This window comes from Ixodes scapularis, unplaced genomic scaffold (genome assembly GCF_016920785.2).
Source record: "Ixodes scapularis isolate PalLabHiFi unplaced genomic scaffold, ASM1692078v2 PGA_scaffold1__304_contigs__length_218370807, whole genome shotgun sequence".
Classification (NCBI taxonomy): domain Eukaryota; kingdom Metazoa; phylum Arthropoda; class Arachnida; order Ixodida; family Ixodidae; genus Ixodes; species Ixodes scapularis.
The window spans coordinates 182,863,626-182,871,159 of NW_024609846.1; positions in this window are offsets into that span (position 1 = coordinate 182,863,626).

The window sequence follows — 7,534 nt, forward strand, 5'->3', positions numbered from 1 at the left end:
AGCATTATTACATACGTAGTTCACATGCATGTTCCAGGAAAGATTATGAGTTATGTGTATGCCTATAGGTACTTGTACGAATCGACACATGATAACGGAGTATTGTTAAGGACGTACACGGTAGGGTCGGCGATCCTCGAAAGACGGGAAACACGCATGCTTTGGCATTGGTCAACGTTAAGCTTCATTACCTAGCTGGAGCACCAAGAATAAATGATATCGAGATCAGACTGGAGCATTGTAGTATCACATGGGTTAGTAATCACGCGGTATAACACACAGTCATCGGCAAACAGTTTGATAGAGGATGCAATCTGGGCAGGAAGATCATTGATGTAAATTAGGAACAATAGAGTACCAAGGACAGATCCCTGAGGCACCCCGGAAGATACAGAAATAGTAAAAGAATTATGTTCGTTAGGAGTGGCATATTGTGCTCGGTCAGATAAAAAGCATCTAATCCAGCCCAAAACGTTAGGGTCAATATTTAACTTACCAAGCTTAAAAAGTATTAAATCGTGTGAGGCAGTGTCGAAAGCCCTAGAGAAGTCTAAAAATATACAGTCAACAATATCGTCAGAATCAATAGAACGAAACAGGTAATTAGTAAATGATAATAGCTGCGTTTCACCGGAAAATGATTTGCGGAACCCATGCTGACAGTCAGTGAAAAACGAGTTGAATTCAAGAAATGCGATAAGGTGAGAGTAAATGATATGTTCAAGGAGCTTACAGGGCATGCTAGTTAGTGAAGTAGGTCTGTAGTTCAAGGGAGAGCTTGTATTACCTGATTTTTGCAAAGGAACCACCTTCCCTACCTTCCAATCACTTGGTAAGGTGCAGGAATGTAAGGACTGGGAAAAAAATTCGCGAAGAATTAAAGATGAGTAGGTCGCTGTACTTTTCAAAAACTTCGAGTTGATACCATCAATTCCTGCAGAAGAGGAAACCCTTAAGTTCCGAATTAAGCACTCAACACCAAATGAATCAATAGAGATAGGAAACATCGGCAAAAAAAGAGCGTTAGAAAAAGTAGTGTAACTAGTTGGCGTAACGCGAGGAAAAACCGAGGAAAACACGTCATTCAAAACAGTGCAACAATCATTTTGAGCGATGGAATCATTACTTTCGTCACAAAGTTTAATCTTATCGGACCTATTGCCGCCGACCACATTCCAAAATTTCCGAGGATTATCTCTGAGAAAGGAAAACAGTGCAATTTGATAAAATTGTTCCTTAGCCTGTGCGAGAGCTTGTTTGTACTCGGTATCATCAGTGTCATAGGCGCACCAACGCTGAGGAGTGTTCGCTATCTTTGCGCGCCGAAATAGCCGTTTCTTTTTGTTTAGCAAACGCCTAAGGCGCGGATTAAACCAAGGCGCCCGCGAGTTCGAGCTGATACGTCTTTGTGGAATATACCGGTTAACTAAAGAAGTTACTTTCTGCTTGAACAGAGACCAGTTTTCCTCAACTGTTCTTGTATGGAAACTAGGAATGTAATCAGCAATAAACGCTTCTAATTCATTGCTAAAAGAAACAAAATCGGCACTTTTGTAGTCGCGAATACCGATTGAACAGGACAGCTCTTTGAAGGCCAGCTTTTGAATTTCTAAAGAAGCTGTCTAGCCCAAGAGTGATTCTAAACAGGGCAAGTTTGAAGACACTATGTTTTACGTCGTATAACTCACATTATAATTTAGAATGAAGAACTAAGCGCGACTATTTTTTGCGCACGATTTCCACAAATAAATCAATAAATAAATATATATTATCAATAAATTTAAAATTATTTGTACACTGTTAGATTCGTGTTTTTAAACTTCAATTTTTTTTTTTTTTTTTACGAAAGAGTTACACATATAGGACGCCACGGACAGCACGTCGTCCGACTTTCAGCACACGATGAATCGCCGAAGCTCGCTGACAGAAGGTTGCGATGCTGCGCTAACAATTTCGGAAAGATGCTGCGTAAGGTATACGCCGGGCGCAACTGCTTCGCGACCGTTCGAAGGGCAAAGGATTCGCGACGACAAAGTAGCGTCTTCCAACTTCAGTGAGCTAACGGGTCTCGAGAGTCCCACGCTCACATTTCCGCAGAGCGAGCGCGGCCGGCCACATGGTGGCGCAGTATGCTCTCGCGTTGTGAAGGCTACGTCGTTGCTCTGCCTACACTGATGACATGTGCACTGGCAGTCAAAGCAGCCCTCTCGAGACATCATTCGAGTCCAATAGACAACTTTATAGCGCGATAGACTCTCGTAAAACTGAGAGTAGAAGTCACTTCGGTTGGCGGCGTAAGCGGCGGCTTTGTTTGTTGACACCTGCGTCGACAATGACAAATAAGCACAGAAACATTAAATATTAAAAATAGGGCACGCAGTGGTCGAGGCTGCAACATACAGCATGTTTGGTTGGAAACCTGTGTTATTGATGTATATATACTCTATGTGATTCTTTTTAAATGTTTATCAGGGCCGGATCTGGTGACAATAAAATCCTGTGAGTATGTAGTTCACTTCAAGCCTGTTGTAAAAGCGTCTCTTACTACAGACGAAACCTGCTTACGACTCATATCAACGATTTTGTCATGTTTTCAGTGTGTATGGTCTATCAAGTCAGGTCTGTAGAAAATCTATAGGAATATGGCGACGCAAAGTCTAACGACCGTTGGCGACAGACAGATGGTAGGATTTCTGTCGACTGGGCTCTGTAGACTCCTGTTGACAGGAAATCTGTAGAAACCTTGTAGAAAAATAGCGATAAGATAGGAAGTTAACAGGTATGTTAAAAAATCGTTAAGATGTCTACAGACTGGCTCACATTTTTTTTGTAAGGGGTGCACCACTTCAAATCTTGGCTGGTGGCAACCTGACGACCGTTTGTACCGACTGGATGCACCTCAATGTTCAGGTCTTTGAGGCGGCGGTCCGAAGTGTCGCTTCAAGAACTTCTCGCTGACGCCGCAAAGTCGTATCGGTGCACTACTGCAGTACATCAGTGCGCGGTGAGAAGCGCTTTCTAGAAAGAAAAAAAATTATTAATTATAACATTTTATTTTCTATTTACAGTAGTGGAGACCGAGAAAAAAGGCCGCGAAACGGCTTGACCAGCTCTCGGCCCCCGAATTAAATTTTACAGCAGTGACAGAGCAATGGAGAACTAAAAAAAACACGCACACTAAAAGCATTATAGTCGGCTATAACAAAATGGCACATCAAGGCACGTACTTTTTTATGTTGATGGCGTCTAAGTGAATATCACTGAGAATGAAAAACAATGAAGCAGTTTTGGTAGTCTGTAGGATAACATTTTTTTCATACGCGTTGGTTTGAACCACACAGTTAAATTGTGTAGGAACGTTTCCTTAGCAGTTCATGTTCATACTTTGTAGAAATCCAATAATTACGCTTGTTGTAGATACTTAATATACATTCTGAACAGATTCGTTTTTAAAGTAATTGTATTATCTTAAGATTTCTTGCCGTGGTGGTACCTCAAACCAGGTGACAGTAATTTATAAGAGCAAAAAATGGAAATTTATATAGTAATACCTTACCTGACCTCGGAAGTATATATTGATGCCGACTTACCAGACCTACCACCTATGATAATTCATATTTTAAAATACTCAATATGATGGTGGCATGACATGTTTTGTGAAATAACAGCGCCAAGCGTTTTGAATGGGTCAACCAATTCAATATTTCCTCAGTTTATATAAATGCGACCTCCTGAAGAAAAAAGTTTATTTTTGGGCCTATATATTAAGGTTTTTGTTTTATTCGTATTTTTTTAAAAGCGTTTCTATCTGTCCACACTCCAATGAATCTAGTACTATATGTTGGCCATATATTTGTTGATGTGTCTCATCAGCAGTAAAAAGAAGCATCGAATCGTCAGCATATAATGCCGCGGACGAAACTAGCCAAATATTTAAGACACCCCTTGCCGAGTGGTTTTCGTGCTTGGCTCCCACGCGAAGAGCGAAGAGCGGAGGTTCGATGCCTTCGAACGGATACATGTTTTAGAGCGCTGATCTTAGGTGCTGGATTCCGACTTGAGCGGCGTCGCCTTCGGCGTCGCCGTCGGCGTAGGCGTAAATAGAGGGTGGTCACGCAACGGAACAAGCTATGGTTAACATTTGCTAAACTGCGTTTGCATTGACAATTTTGATTTTGTTATTCTAAGTTTCAAGGAACTGCGCTTATATTATTGTACGTGATTTTTATATTAATTCTATGATTTGAACTTGGGGGAACATTGGTTTGTACAAATATCAACAGTAAATGCGCAACGTTTTTACTGTGCACTTTGTTTTATCCGCATTCGTTCACGTGCTTCTTGCTGACCAGTGTAATGGGCCCAAGGACCAGTCAATCTGCCGACTAAAGTTTTTTTTCCTTTGGGTTTTCCATCATTACATGGAAAATAACAAACGGTTGTTATTATTATTAAACACGCGCTTTGCATGAAAGGAATAATGCAAGCAGACCTACCCGCGCGTTGAATAGGGAAACATTTCCCCGCTAAATTTAGCCGGGAACTTTTTATGCTAACTTTAGCGGTGATTTATTTCCGCTAAATTGAGTTGGAATTTTTTAGCTAAATTTCCTTGTCAATAATTAGCTGGAAGAACTTCGCACTAAATATCGCGGAAAAATTTAGCGCCATTTTTTCTGCAAGATTTAGCGGTGAAATTTCGATACTGCAACACGCGTCTACGTCCGTTTGCACTATTCCCGTAACGCAACGCGCGTGGATAATGATAATAATAACTTTTTGTTACTTTCTATCTAACAATATGGAGGCTCAAAGGCAAAAAAATTTGCCGCTAGATTTTGCAGAAAAATTTTCTCGCTCAGTTTAGCGGAAATGTTTCCCCGCTAAATTTAGCGGAACAAATCCCCACTATATTTAGAAAAAAAAAACATTTCCCCCTTAAATATAGCTGAACAAATTGGCCGCTAAATATAGCGGGAAAAAATTCCCGCCAAATTAAGCGGAAAAATTTCCCGCTGAATTTAGGGAGAAAACTGCCCTGCTAAATCTAGCGAACAAATTTTCCCAGCAAAATTTAGCAGAAAAAAATTCCGGATAAATGTAGTGGAAGAAAATTTCTCGATGAATTTAGCAACAACATTTTCCCAGCTAAATTTAGAAAGGAAGTGTTTCCGCAAAATTTAGCTGTAAGAAATTTAACGGGAAATTTTGCCGCCTCCTCCTCAAGAGCTGAACTTCGATTCAGCATTAAAGAAAAATGCAAACGTCATCATTTTTGAATGTTTCTCTAAATGTGGCGCTCTGGTAAATCCGAGAGCAATGTTCCTTATACGAGGACAGAATATTCTACATGCCGAAACTTCCACGCCGATTGCTTCAGAAGACCACGCGTGTACAAAGGGGCTCCGCGTGGCAAGCCGGAGCTAGTCTCGCTCCAGCGCTCGATCGTGCAGTTTAGCGGACATCGACCCCTGCGACAACTTACCTGCTTATATTTTGTTTTATGCGCAAGTTCGCACCGTTACACGTTTATTTTTTCCGTTTAAGTCACGGCCTCATAATTTGTCGCTCGCGATATTTTGGTATGGGTGCGGGGTATTGTAATCTATGCCCGTGATGAGTACCCTTCCGAAGACACCCTGGCCAACTGAGGTACTCAGCTCCAGAAGGCGACCCTTCACCGAAGATTTCGAAGACCGAACAAGTCGCCATTCCAAAGGGCAAGCCCCGGAATTGAACTTCGGGCATCACGGTGCTCGCAAAAAGATCAGTGAAGTGCACCGAACGTGACATGCAGGGTCTGAAAACCGACAGAAATTGTAAATAAAAAACTCCACCTTTTCCAAATCGTAATCCGCTATAGAATCATTGTGTCAAGCACAGGGACTTAAGAATTGTGTTTACCGTTACTGCGGACGTATTTCCTTAACTGTATTGGAGAACGCAGAATGATAGTTTCTAAATAGATAAGGAACGTAGCCATGGGCTGCTCCAGCCTGTCTTGAACCACTGCGTGAATTTTTGTTTTTGTTTAGAAAGATCACTCGAAAGCCGTGTCTCAATGAATTTAAAATAGGTCCTTCGCTTTCCTTGGTTTACACTCACGTGTAAACCACGGCTTGTCGTGTGCTCGTTTTGGAACAAACTCTTTCAAGAAACTAAGTATTTTCTTTTTCAAGTTTGATTCATAGGTGATTGATGCTGAAGCATTCGGACAACGCTTCAAAAACTGGAAGATTCGAGCGCAGAGTTTATTTTTGCCTAATCTGCTCTGTCATAAAGAAATTATATTCATTCACGTAAATTGTTCATGCTCACAGATCTTAAGTTGACCTCAGAGGCGACAGCTTTATGATCACTAATCCGTGGCACAGTGTGTGTGTTCTCAAAAATCCAAGAAGTTTTGCAACACAAAAAAATCAAAATATTTCTCACATCATCATTGAGTGTGGGATTAGGAACAAATAGTTCAAGCGAAAAAACATCCAATAAGCTTACGACCTCGGTATACAGTTAACAATGAGTTGTACTTATGAAGTTTTCACTACTCAGTGAAATGGCTGGAAGATTGAAATCGCGCTAATAATAATGTGATCACCTATAGTACTGGAAATGTATCTAACTGTGCTAGGGCATTGAACTTGGTGGTCTGATAAGAAAAACCGATGGCTAACCATTTTCCTTTAGCCAGCCTCCACACTAAACATAACACATATAATCGTGTAAAAAGGGTGTAAGAAGGGTGTAAGTTAGGAAAAACACCCTTTTTGTACGATTCCGCGATATCAGTCGGTGTAAAATGGGTGTGTTGACGTCTCAACCCCATTACACTCCCTTTTTACGCCCCACTTCCAGCGATGCTTTTTTTTTAATTGTGTAAAAAGGTATTGAGCGAATTTCACGCGCTTCATTCACACGGAGTGAGAGGGGCGTAATGTTGATACTGTCGATTACGCCCATTACTTCATAACCGTTCGTGTTTGTCGCTTTGGTGAGACGGTTGCTGATAGGCGGCGGTTCAAACATTGAATATAATTAATCGCCACGCGAAGGCGTGTTGATTAGGCAGTGCTAGAGAATATTTTTTCCAACACCGATCTTACTCTCTGCCCGACATGAGCCGAAAATTACGTGTCGCGCGTGCATCAGTTTTATCAGTTCAACCTCGATTTAGAAAATCACCTCCGCTTACAAAAGGTCACCGAAGAGGTGGAACTATGCAGCCTAGACAACAGACCATATGTCGCAGATATTGGATCTAACCGAAAAGATTGTGCCCACACCATTTTGGTTTAGCCAATATTTAACAAACGGGATGAGTCGCGCCGACGATATCCTGACATAACCCACGCGACGCCGTTTTTAGGTGAGTGTTGATAGTATCCTGCATGAATCGGCTATGCCGGAGAGGTATTTTTGTTTCTTTACCGCCTAAAATACGACGTTTGAAAAAAAAAAATTAAGCCAAACGGAATCAGCTTGTTTTTAAACCGAGAAGTCTTTCTCGGGCAAAAACCAAGCAAATTCCGTTTTG